Source organism: Tupaia chinensis, unplaced genomic scaffold (assembly GCF_000334495.1).
Source record: "Tupaia chinensis unplaced genomic scaffold, TupChi_1.0 Scaffold000159_1, whole genome shotgun sequence".
Taxonomy (NCBI): domain Eukaryota; kingdom Metazoa; phylum Chordata; class Mammalia; order Scandentia; family Tupaiidae; genus Tupaia; species Tupaia belangeri.
Genome location: NW_006159630.1, coordinates 4,509,539 through 4,522,758, shown reverse-complemented (window position 1 = coordinate 4,522,758; position 13,220 = coordinate 4,509,539). Strand labels below are relative to the sequence as shown.

General features: G+C 55.0%; 1 long non-coding RNA gene across 1 annotated transcript in view; it reads right to left on the bottom strand.

Moving 5' to 3' along the window:
- Positions 1-6: 6 nt before the first annotated feature.
- Positions 7-13,220, bottom strand: part of LOC102490840 (uncharacterized) — a 14,535-nt gene continuing 1,321 nt past the window's right edge. The window contains exons 2-3 of the long non-coding RNA XR_334133.2: positions 3,158-3,387; positions 7-2,104 (exon numbers count right to left, since the gene is read on the bottom strand). This is a non-coding gene — a long non-coding RNA (uncharacterized LOC102490840). The remainder of the gene's footprint in view (positions 2,105-3,157; positions 3,388-13,220) is intronic.

Sequence of the window (13,220 nt, the reverse complement as noted above, 5' to 3'; positions counted from 1 at the left end):
TGGCGGCTTCTTCCCTATACCAAACTCTTAAAAAAGAGAAAAATAAAAAGACCAGAGCACCTTTCCTAGGTGACCGATCAGACTAGGGTCAACAAATCACGACCAGCCGCAGCCACCGTCCACCTCCCTGTCTGCAGTTGGCCTTACCAATCAATCACAGTGCTCTGGCTCACAGAGCCCTTGCAAGCTCTCCAGTCCTCAGCCGAGAATTTTAGGAAGACTCTGGCAGTCACTCAGATTTGGTACAAGGAGTGAAATCGACTTCCCATGCTGCTTTTAGTCATTCCCTCTGGTTTTGCTGCTTTGGGCTGTGCTGGGTCAACGTCCTGGCCAGCTGAGCCTGTGCCTGCAGTGCACATCCACGACTGGGACGACTTACCCAGAGAGAGGCCCGGTGCCGTGGCACACGTGGCCTCCCCCACAGCCCACCCGGCACCTGCAGCGAGCAGGCTATCGCGACCCCCAAAAACTCAGTCTCCCTCAATGTTCCACCAGCTCCAGGCTCAGCGGGTTTATTAGTCCAGTGGTTACTAACTTGGGATTCCTTAAGATAAACGTCTATAGGTTGGGTTGAATATTTTAAATGCCAATTAAATATCTTTGTGGGTCTCTAAAGGTCTGCCCTAAACCGCTATTTTATTTTTAACTTTATATTTACCTCTTTCATGACACAGAGCGAGAAAGAGAGAAAGGCAGAGAGAGGCACCCCATTAGGTCTTCATGCCATGATCTACCTGGGCTCAGCCCGCCTGGATGACGTACAGACACCACCCAGCGTGCACCAGGGCCAGGACGTGAACCTGGGGCCATCCTCTGTGGATCCAGCACTGCAGAGCATCGTGTTACCATTGCACTACTGCCTGGCCCCTAAATCCCTGTTTTACATGACAGCTCGCCCCCCCCATTCTCAGCCCCCTTGCTGCGCTGCGCACGGCTGTGTACAGAGCGTCTGCTGCTTCCGTGCTTCTGTTCCTCCCGTCTTCCCTTTGCCGGCATCGAAGCTCTGGGGCCTTTGTTCTGCTCACCAACGCATTTTAGCCACTTCTGACAGCGCCTGGCACTTAGTAAGACTCTTTGATGTCGAGCGAACCTCCCAGACTAAGTCCAAGTCTCAAGTCCCGGCTGCCCCCAGGCTGGATGCTGCTCAGGGGACGTGAACGGCAGGTGCACGTGTCTTTGATTAATAAGAATGGGAAACACAGCACAGTCACTCGGTACGTTCAGCTTCGTTGGCAACATATTCCAAAATAGGGAGCCTGTGCAGGCGGGCGGTGAGATCAGGATAAAAATAAAGAGGCCTTTGTTGAGGACACCAGCTCAGGAGCAGAACGGCCCACGAGGCCTGTCCTGCAGCCCTGCTCACTAACTGCGGGGCCTTCCGGGGTGCTTCCTGGCCTTCCTCCCTGGTCTATAAAACAGGGAGGCCAACGTCTGCCCTGTGCTCTGCTCAGGGGTATGCTAAGGACCCCAGGAACTGACCTGTGCAAAAAGATGTTCCACCATGAACTCACCGCCTACCAGCTGTCAGGAAAGGGACCACGGCAGGGAAAGACTATGGAGCAATCTGCAGGGGGCTGAAGTCTCGCGATAGTGAATCCGGTAACCTGGGCAAGTGAGATGATAATTATGCAAATACCTGCCCCAGGCATGGCTGCAGACCCCGTGCAGGGTGGCACAGGCGCCTCCGTCTGGGCTGTGTCCCTCCCCAGCATGCCGGCACGTTGTCCGCCCACCGTGCTGCACTGTCAGTGCGTGTGGGGTTAGAACGAAGGTCCTGAGCCGTTTTCTCTACCATAAACAGAACACGAAGACACCAGTCGCGCGTATGTGGTGGTTGCTCTTCCCACGGCCCGGATGGAGAAGTCCTACGAGCAGGAAGCATGAAGAGCACACGGCTCAGGGACTTGGGCGAAACCAGGCCTCGGTTCAAATGCCGCTCTGCCACCTGACAGCCCCATGCCTTTGGGCAAGTGGCCACCAGCCAGTCTCGGTCTCCTGCTCTGTCGGGTAGAAATGCAGCGGCAGTTGTGAGGGCGGAATGATGAATGCTGCCTCCGGGTCAGGACCAGCTCGGGGTGTTCAGAATTCTACTCTATCCCCTCTTCTGAAAGAGAGCACAGGACACGTCGGCCTCTGAGGAGTACGCCACCTGTCCCGCCTCTGTCACCCGGGAGCCTCTGAGGCTCTGAGTGCTGCTTACATTCTGCTGGTGAGGCTGGCCACCCTGTCTGCTGCCAGGGAGGCCAGTGGTGGCAGCTGGTCTGGGTGGTCTAACATGAAGTACTCCGTCCCAAGCTGTCAAACACTGCTGCTGTCGCCACCTTTGGCACACAAGAGCCAAGCCGCGGGTCACCTGCCAAGCAGGCAAGGCCCTCAGCAGAGGCGTCCCTATGCCCCCGTCTCCAGACTCCTGCTGCAGCTGAGCAAGGTGGTGCCATCTCCCTTTGGAAAAATCTCGAAACCCTGACCCTCGCCCAGCATTCCGCCCCATCTTTCTCAGCCAGAGGCCTCCTGCGGTTGCTGACAGGCCACTGGCTCAGCCCTGCAGCTCCAAGTCTGTGGTGGAGCCATGGGTTTTGGTGTCCTTGCCAGGGTCCTGTGAGTCATTCAGCCATGGGCTGCTGAACGCTTCTGTGCTGGGAGTCCTGGTCCCACTGGAGGTGGGGCCGAGAAGCCTAAGAAACTGGCCGCAACGTGGGTCCTAGGCCATGTGCCGGCGGCAGGCTAGCAAGGGAGAGGTCCAGGGGCTTGAGCCACTTGTCCCAGGGTCCTCGCAGAGCAGGGATCTGCACAAAGACCTGGCAGTTGATCCCCAGGTCTGCACTTTAACCGCCTCACCACCCAGCCCGCTTATGCACCCAGTTAGAATTCCTCTTCCTGGGTGCCGACTGCCCCCCGGCCTCGCTCGGTGACCACCATCTCCTCCTCCTGGTGCCGACTGCTCCCCCGGCCTCGCTCGGTGACCGTCATCACAACGTCAGTCTCAGAGGCCAGCCCCTCTGACCCTGAGGAACCTGCCTGACTCGGGCTGCCTGCCACAGAGCACTCCCGTCAGGGTGACGGTTCTCGGGTGACTACGGTGCTTAGGCCCAGCCCCGCTGCCCCACTGCCCTATCCTCCTCCCACCCTGGCCAGCCTCCATCTTTCTAGTTCTCACCAATGGCCTGGCCTAACAGCCAGGGGCTGCCAAGGGCTTCAGGATCCGCTCTAGCCGAGGCCACCGCGTCATGCCCCTGGCCACAGTGCCTCGCCTGCTCACGCCTTGCCTTGGCATCCGTCCATAGCGGGAACCGTGGAAGCGGTGGTTCCGAGTCCCAGAAGCGCCTTCCTTTTGCTGGTCGGTGTGGTCGGGCGTTCCCAATGCTTGGTCTCCTCGGTTTTATTAGCCTAGAGGAGGAAGGGGAGAGCCCAGATCATGGGTGGGGTGCAGGGCCACTGGGAGAAGGGCATGCATTTACAGAAAGGGGACAGGAGGGAGAGGGAGAAGCAACCGGGGCCTGGCCAGATGGGACATTCACAGATGAGGCTGCGGGGTGGGGATGCAGCAAGAGGAAGAGGCACTTTGGGAAGGAGGGAGGGACACTGTGGGGTGCCCCAGGCTCTGGCTGCAAAGGGAGGCATTCCCCTGGTTCTCGCCCCCTCCCCTTGCCTCATCTCGCTGGTGATCAGGGTGGTCACCCCACGGCCTCCCTGCAGCCCAGCTCAGGACCTCAGCTGCTTCTGGGTTCCGCAGAGCTGCTTCTGGGTTCAGCATTACCGTGGGCACGTGTGGGGTGGGGTGCGGGGGCCACTGGCTACTTCATACCTGGGACTCAGCACAAACGCTGTGGTCAAACTGGGAGTGGGGATGCTGGGGGCAAGGAGAACCCAAGCTGCCGAGCTGCCTGCGGCGGGTGCTGGGGTCAGGACTAGGCGGAGCGCCCGTGGGAGGCGCAGTGGGCTCCGGCAGCCGCTTCCTATTCTGGAGAGGTTGAGGAGGGCCAGCACCTCCCAGGCCCACACTTCAGGGGCAGTGTCCGGTTCTGAGGCGACTCTGTGTGCGTCCTTGACAAACCACGCCCCTGCTGTCTGTGAGCGAGGAAGTAGGACCAAGCACGGTCCCCAGCCCCTCCAGAGGCTAAAGCACCTGGCCCTGTGGCCACCTCCATCTTTCTGGAATGTTCTCCAAGCCTTCAAAGGCAACACTAGGCACCAGAGTGACGTGTTGCTCTGAAGACCGTCGGTGGACCGTCGGTGGCTTCAGGGGGACACATCACTGACCCGGGCTCCCACTCAGGAGACTTGCGTGCAGGTGAGAAACGGAAGGTGGTGAGCTGCCCGCCGTGAGAGGCAGAAAGCCTCCCTGATCTGCTCAAGCAAAGGAGGCTCGTCGGAGGGCTTGGGCCGGAGGGGACGCTCACAACTGGGGTGTGGCAGCGGGCCGTGGCGAGGTCCCCCATGCCACAGCCCTCTAGTGTGTTCATGCCTCTTGGCCCTGAGGCACCGCCTCTGGGGTCAGAGTCCAGGGAGATGGCCTCTCAGGCAGGCCCTCGGGCAGTCCCTTGTCTGGTCCCTCGGCATGCACACCATGGATCGGAGGACAGCAGGGCTCCTTCGGCAGCCTGAGTCGCTCCCATGACCACTCGGCACACACCGTGAAAACTTAAGCAAGCAAAGGGGCGTGTGAACGAAGAGCCAGTGAGGGTGGAATGCTGGGGGGCCTGGGGGTGCCGTGGAGAATGCCCAGCCCCAGGCCCCAAGGCCAAACAGGCCCTTCCTGTCCTAGGGTGGCAGCTTCTGTGGATAAGTCCCGCCCTGGAAACTTGGCAGCCTGGTCAGGCCTGACCTGGGTGCTGACTCCACTAGGCCCCAGGGAAAGCAGCGGGCCTCCCGGGAGGGAGCCAGAGCTTGGTCTTTTCTTTCCCTGCTTCTGAGAGGGGTTAGTGGCGCTGCATTTATGGAGCTCACAGAGCGTTCACCAGGGCCTCAGGCTGCCTGGATTGGGAAGCCTCTAGCAAAAGGGAAAGTGCCCCCCAAATCTGTTTCACAGCTGGCCCCTGTATCAACTAAAGCCTCAATTTTATTCATTATATGTGGGGGCTGGGAGGCTACTGCTTTTCCCCCTAAGAATTCAGTGGTTCAGTCGTGTCTGCATTGTCACACATGCCCCCTCCACCCCGGGCCAGCACTGTTCCAGGCAGGGACAGCAGGAGAAGGCGCAGGGGCTTGGCCAAGCCCTGGGATCTGGGTTTGGAGGGTTGATTTTCCTCAGCCCATTCCCAAGTGGCTTATCCCCCAAAGCCAGTCATCTGGCCAGGTGGGCCCTTGCCCCCAAAGCGGGACCCCACCACCACTGCTGTGCCCCGCGCCTTGTACTGCTAAAGCCGGAAGCTGGGCGGGGTGGGGGTGGGGGGCTCTCCACCAGGGAACCATTCGGAACCATCCCTTCCCACGCGTGGTGCCAGGATGGTGCCTTCTCAGGCCCCCACCTCCCCCTAGACTCCAGCTGGGGACCTCCTAGCCCTCCCTTCCCGCAGGGCCGACCCCCTGCTGCGGGGCCCCCTGCCCTCCCACCGCTCCCCCTCCCCCACACCGCCACTGCTCAGTGTTGATCTGCACACCAGTTTGCTTGTGGTCTCCATAGCAACAACTACCAAATGGCCTAAGGATAAGAGTGATTCTGGGGCGGACGGGGAGCCCATGAGGGGGTTTTGACTTGAAAAAATGAAAGTAGCAATTCTACCACGTGCTTGGCACAGAGTGGTGGCCCTCCCCGCTCCGTGCCACCCAGCCCCCACCCAGGGGCCTCTGCTCCTCCTCCTGGGAGGAGCTCCCGGGGCTTCTAACAATGGAAGGGGCAGGGGAAGCCGAGGAGGGGTGGTGGCAACACTGGGGTAGCCGGGACCTTCCGGAACTGGATCATCTTACTGCGAAACCCCCAAAGCCTTCCCTTTTCTCCAGCATCCACATTATTTCCCATCTCACCATGTCCTTCCACCCTCCCCAGGAGCCCCTCCACGAAGAGGGAAAAGGAAGCATTGCTTCATGGGGACTGGCTTCTCGGTGCAGGACCCAAAGAACGAATTCTCTGATTGCTTACACGTGTCCAGCCTGAGCTGTTTGCAAAACATGTTCATGACCATGAACCTCAGCCCTCGTGAGGCTGGGACCAGCAGGGGATGATTCTCTGCATCTGAAGATGAGCACATGTGTGCTTGAGGCTCATCGGACAGGTGCGGCAGGGCAGGAACCCAGTCTCCTGGCCCCACGTGGCTCTCCACGGAGAGCTGGAACATGGTTCTCTGTTGTAAATGTTCCGCGTTTGAGTCGGACTAGACCTGCCTCATTTATTTTCCAAGCATTTGCCCAGATAATTTCTTACTTACTTTTTTCTTTGGAGAGGTTTCTGCCATAGGGCACGTGCGCTCACCAGAAAGACAGAGAGACAGAGAGACAGAGAGACAGAAAGCAAGAAATCACCCCCCAGGGGGATGGCCACGCCACAATCCCTTCTCCTCCATTCTCCTCTCGGGATCTTGGGCACACACGCACACGTGCCCGGCGTGAATTTTAAGCCACCGGGTCCGGGACGCGAACCGCAGTAGACTAAGTGGGAGTCCAGTGACATAGCCATTACGCTAACTGCTAGTCCCATAATTTCTTACTTTCTACCTCCACTGCTTGAGGCGTTTAGGAAAGTTACCCCGGACAGGACCCCTCCACCCTTCCAAGTCCGCAATGCTTGCGCCCTGAGACCACGGTGAGAGTGTGGTGGAGAGAATGTGATATAAAAACAAAAGACGCTACCAGAATAAACTCACACACCAGTCATTCCCATAACAGATGAGCTAACCGAGGCCCGGAGAGCTTCCGCAATCTTCTTGAACATGTGTGTACACGTGTGTGTGTACAGGCGTGTGCGTGCACACACAGAGTTTCAGTTGGGGACAGATGCCTCAAAAGGATAGGCCCCGCCTGATAAAACCTCCCTGCCAGCTTCTCTCCCTTGTGGGGAGAGTTCTCAGGCGTCCCTGCCCAGCTGTGGGTAGAATGACGAAGAGACGGCAGTGGGGGCGGCCTGGCAGTTGGGTGTACTCAGCAGGCTTCATTTAGGGCAGGGAAGGCCAACTCTGGCCTGTAGAGTAAACCCAGCCCTTGCGCGTTCTTGTAAATAAGTTATTGGAGGGTCAGCAGGTGGTGTGGTGGGCTCCAGTGCCAACTGCAGTTCAAGTCACGGACCCAGTGTCTTGAAAATCGTGCAAGGCACGTGTGCATACATGTCCAAAGTCCCAGGACAATGGGAGAGAAGGAACTGGGGCGTGGCCATCCCCTCTGGGGGATGATTTCTCACTTTCCTTCTCACTGTCTCTCTCCTGTAAACACATGTGCCCTATGGCAAAAATCTCAAAAAATAAAGTTAAATAAAGAATAAAGGTATTGGACCACAGCTGTGCCCATCTGTTTATGTAGTTACTGTGTGTCTGCAGTTCCAAACACACTTGCACATAGTCATGGATTCTAAGTGCACTTCCTTCGACTGCCAGCCTGGTGTGACGAGCCTGAGAATCCCTCCTACAAGGAGGGGGTCCAGGAAGACTGTTGTCAGGTGGGGCTGTTCATTTTGTGATATGGTCCCTAACAGAACACTGTGTGTGTGTGTGTGTGTGCGCGTAGGTGTGTGTGTGCATACACATACATAAATGTATGTACCCGTGCTTATGTGTCCATAGACTATACATAAATGTGTGTGCACAGACTATACAGAAATGTGTATATGTGTGTGTACAGACTATACAGAAATGTGTATGTGTGTGTACACAGACTATACATAAATGTGTATGTGTGTGTACAGACTATACATAAATGTGTGCGTGTGCACAGACTATACATAACTGTGTATATGTGTGTGTACAGACTATACATAAATGTGTGCGTGTGCACAGACTATACATAAATGTGTGTGTACAGACTATACATAAATGTGTATGTGTGTGTGCACAGACTATACATGTGTGTACACAGACTATACATAAATGTGTATGTGTGTGTGCACAGACTATACATAAATGTGTGTGTGTACAGACTATACATAAATGTGTGTGTGCACAGACTGTACATAAATGTGTGTGTACAGACTATACATAAATGTGTATGTGTGTGTGTGCACAGACTATACATAAATGTGTGTGTGCACAGACTGTACATAAATGTGTGTGTGTGCACAGACTGTACATAAATGTGTGTGTGCACAGACTGTACATAAATGTGTGTGTGTGCACAGACTGTACATAAATGTGTGTGTGTGTGCACAGACTATACATAAATACGTGTGTGTCTATAGGCTACAGATGGTTCCCGAATTGCTATGCTTTGGCTTACTGTTCTTTGACTTCTCTACGGTGAGACAGCAACACAGCCATTCTGTTTTTCACGTTCGGCAGTGTTCCTTCCCTAAGCCATAGGGGATGTCCAACACTCGGTTATAAGACGGGTCTGCATTAGGTGCTTTTGCCCCACCTAGGCAGTCTCTGAGCTGTCTAAGATGGGTTGGGCTAAGCTATGATATTCAATGTTAGGTTGGATGCATTTCTGCATGTATTTTCAACTTTCGATGGGTTTCTTGGGAGTGAGCCCCGTTGTAAATCAGGGAGCATCTGTAGCATGAGGGCCGCTTCCCTGCTACCCAACAGCACAGCTTGCAAGGCCTAATATTTACTATCTGTCACTCTGAGTAAAAGATTCTGGGGGAGCTGTGTACTGAAGGACGGTCTCGTGACCCCTGCTACGTGCCCAGCACTGGAACACCCGAGTATGCACAGAAGGAGCAGGGCTTGCTGCCATCTCTGAGCTCACAGAGCCTGTAACCCAAATGTGGGCACCAGGTACGACAGAGGGGTGGGTGACTAACCCAAGGCAGCCAGGGACGGTGGTGGCAAAGGTGCGCGAAGCCTGGGGCAGGCTGGGAAAGGCTTCCTGATGACACTACCAAGTCGCCAAGTCTTAGAGGATCTCTAGCCAGTGCTAGATTCAGAGAATCAAAGACACAGAACTTGGAGATGCAAGGGCGTGCCTGGCTTTGGAGACATGGAGCCCAAGGTGTTGTGATAATCCAGAGATGGAGCAAATACTAGAATTCAGGAGAGAGTCAGCTGCAGGTGCCACAGTGGGGCTTTGATTCTGCCACCTTTTTGGAGAAAAGAGCCACTCACCAACAGGAAAGGATTGTTTCCTCTTCCCACCAGCAATCATGGCACAGCAAGCTTTGCTGCACGGAAGGTATTGTGGTACTCTGCGTTTCAGTGTACGCGTCCGCCGAACTATACACAAGCGAGACCTGGCTGTGGTAGTGTTGCCATCTCTGCGCTGCCTTAGGCAGCTAAAAACAGACCCCGTGTATGAAACGGTTTCCAGACACTGGACGCGACAGATGTCACACGGAGATTCCTGGCCTCTGCTCGGAAAGGGGGAAGCATGCCATGCCCGGTGATCTCACAGACTTTAGAGGCCAGATTCAGAGTTGAGGAAGGCCAGGGCGGCTGTGTTCTGTAGGGCAGAGATCTGGGAATGTGAGAGCTGCACAGGAAAAGTGCTTAGAGCTTCTCCGCATTCGTGGGGGAAGGAGTGTCCGGCCTCTTATTGACATGTAAGAGTGCTTTGTACATGCTGAGCACAAATCTTTAATCACATATGTGTTTAGCAAATATTTTCTCCCAGTCTCTGGTTTGACTTTTCCTTTTCTTAATAGTGAAGAGCAAACGTTTTAATTTTGGTGAAGTCTGATTTATCACTTTTCTGAAAGTAGTATATACTTTATGTGTCCTGTCTTTGCCTAAGCTAAAGTTGCCAAGATTTTTTTCCTATATTTTCTTCTAGAATTTTTTTTTAAATAATTTTGGCTCTTTATTTAGATCTAAACTTTATTTCAAGTTGATGTTTATATATGGTGCGAGATAGAAATTGTGACTTTAACAAAAAGTGGTTATTTGATTGATCCGACACCATTTGTTGAAGACATGAGCCTTTCTCCCGTCTGAAGTACTTTAGAATGTAGACTTGAAGTATATGACAATAGCACAAGGCTGGTGGGGGAAGGACTGGACATACATGGCCTTAAGATTCTTAGAATACGCACAAAGTGGTATATACTACTTGAACTAGACTTTGATAAGGAGTATATAATGGAAAATTTGAACAGTGATTTAAAATAAAAAGACAGAAAGTTAATAAGCCAACAAAGATGGTAAAATGGAATCATAAAAAATACTTAGTCGGGACCAGCAGTTAGTGTAATGGCTATGTCACAGGACTCTCATGTAGTCGACCGCGGTTCACGTCCCAGGCCCAGCAGCTTAAACTCACACCAGGCACGTGTGCGTGCGTGCCCAAGATCCTGAGAGGAGAATGGAGGAGAAGGGATTGCGGCAGGGCCATCGCCCCGGGATTTCTCACTTTCTGTCTCTCTGTCTCTCTCTGTCTCGTGCACGTGCCCTATAGCAAAAATCCCTCCAATAAATAAATAAATAAATACCTAGTTGGTCAAAACAAAGCAGAAAAGAAGGGAAAAGGGAACAAAGAATAGGGGGACCAAATATAAAACAACAGAAAGATGGCAGGTTTAAAACCAATTATAGTAATAGTCTCATTAAACAGGGACCAGCATATAGTACAATGGCTATGTCGCTGGACTCCCATGTAGTTGAACACGGTTCGAGTCCTGGACCTGGTGGCTTACACTCATGCCAGGCACGTGTGTGTGCGTGCCCAGGATCCCGAGAGGAGAATGGAGAAGAAGGGATTGCAGCGTGGCCATCCTCCCTGGGAGGTGATTTCTCACTTTCTGTCTCTCTGTCTGTCTCTCTCTTTCTGGTGAGCGCACATGCCCTATACCAAAGCCTCTCAAAAAAAAAAAAAAATCCAGTAATTGAAGAACGAGTGGATGAATTTGAATTTTTCTAGAAGTCTCTTTGAACTCCAGGCTAGCCAAATAGTCTTCCTCTGAGCTTCCACCGTTTTCTGTGTCCCTCCACCCACTCCCACTCCAGCATTCACCACACTGAGGGGATTTTGACACTATTCACACGCATGTCTGTGCTCCGTGCTCCTGAGATGGGGATGGTCATACCTAGCCGAGCCACCCCGGCTTCCGACAGTGCTGCCACCTATGGAGCAGGGGCTCCATTAACATCCCTGCATCGACAGGTCATCTCAAGTAGGTCTGTGCTCACCTCTTTTGCTAGGGCTCAGTAAGAGTAACGTGTGGGGCCAGCAGGTGGCATAGCGGTTATGGGGCTGGACTCTCCCATGAATGACCACTGTTTGAGTCCTGGACCCAGAGGCTTGAAAATCATGTTGTGTGCATGTGCGTGCATGCCCCAAATCCCAGGAGGAGAGTGGAGGAGAAGGGGCTGAGGCATAGCCAACCCTCCACCCCCATCACTGCCCAGGAGTGAGTTCTTCCTTTCTCTCGTACTGTCTCTCTGTTTTTCATGCCCTACAGCAAAAACCTTAAAAATAATCATAACATGTGTGGGTTTAGGCTGCAGTCGGAGGGACTGGAGTGGACTGTGAGGGTAGTCAGGGCGGCAGTGCGTCTGCAGCTGTTTTGTTCTAGGTGCTGGGCCAGCGACTGGCCAGAGCAGCCCCGGGCGATAAACACTCTAGCGATGGCGACAGCCTATCCCAACTGTCCGCTGTGGTAGCTCCCAGCCACTGTGGCTGCTGGGCACTTGAAATGCGGCTGAGGTGAGCGAAGAACCGAAGTTTTAATTTTTATTTATTTATTTTTGTTGCCATAAGGCACATACACTCACTAGAGAGAGACAGAAAGAGGAAAAGTGAGAAATGACCCTGGGGGTGAGGGTGGATGGCCACACTGCAGTCCCTTTTCCTCCATTCTCCTCTTGGGATTTTGGGAACACATGTACACATACCCAGAGAGATTTTCAAGAGGCCAGACTCGGGACTACCAACCTCAGCCATGCGGGAGTCCAACACCTTAACCATCGCGCCACCCGCTGGCCCTGCAAGAAACTACACTTTAAATTGGATGTCATCGCAGTTGAAGTAGCTGCATGTGACTAGGGGTTCCCATGGCGGACGGCACAGCACTGGGGCTATTCTCATCCTCTGTACCCGGGTAACCTGGGTCTCGTCCTCGGGGGACGTCCCTGGGCCACGCTGGTTGGCAGGACAGGCATCCCCATCTGTTGAACGGAGAGGTGCAGACGGGGAGGGGTGCTGAGCCCTGAGCAGCTGGCTCTGCTCCAGGCAGCGCCCGTTCTCCGCCTCCCCCAGGACCTGGCACGTGGCACTGCCTTGGACACTTGGCACAAGCAGCCCTTGTGCCTGCCAGCTCCCCAGCCTGCCTCCCTCCGCTCTAATTAACTCAGCAGCAGCAACTCTGCTTCCCTCTGCCAAGTCAGGAGGCACACCCTGGCATGCGAGCAGCTCCCCGGCCTGGCACCCCCTCCCTGGGCAGCTCCCCGGCCACCTCCCTCTTTACTCCCAAGAACCTCAGGTCCCAGGCACTGGCTTGCTGGGTGACAGCCTGGTTCTGGGTTAAGCCATGAGTTGAATCATGGCTGACTGAGGCCGGAGCCTATCTCCATCCGGGGACAGCCTGGGTCAGCTCAGGGGGCGGGCCGAGCGGAGGGGGCGGGGAATGCCCCCACACCCCTCCTTCCTCTCTCTGCTCTGCGTGTGATGGGCACAGTCAGGGCGGCCGGTGCTCCTCTCCGACTAAGGGGGCCTGCTGCCAGCTACACCTCGCACAGGGCAGGGCTCATGGAGGCACTGGCTGACACGCAGTTTCTAGGCCCGAGCCCTGCTATGGCAACCCTGGAATCTGGAGCAGAGCCCAGGAACTGCATGTTTAACAACACCCGGGGGCCTGGGCTGGCCACCCGGACTCTCAGCTAGGCAGTGGCCAGGCTCAGCCAGGCTCCCCCAGGCACTGTGGGGCAATGCGAGCCCAGGGTAGCCAGCTGGAAGTTTAAGAAGAAGACACTCGGGGCTCCCTCCCGTTTCCTGCACCTCAGCCAGGACCAAGACTCCTGAGGCAGAGGAGGAGTCAAGGCCCTGCCTCCAACCTGCAGGGTCCAGGAGGAGGAGTCGCGGCCTGCCCCTAACCTGCGGGGTCCCACCAGCCCTGGAGGAGAAGTCACTGCCCTGCCCCTAACCTGCGGGTCCGGGTCGGGTCCGAGGAGGAGTCGCGGCCTGCCCCTAACCTGCGGGGGCCAGGC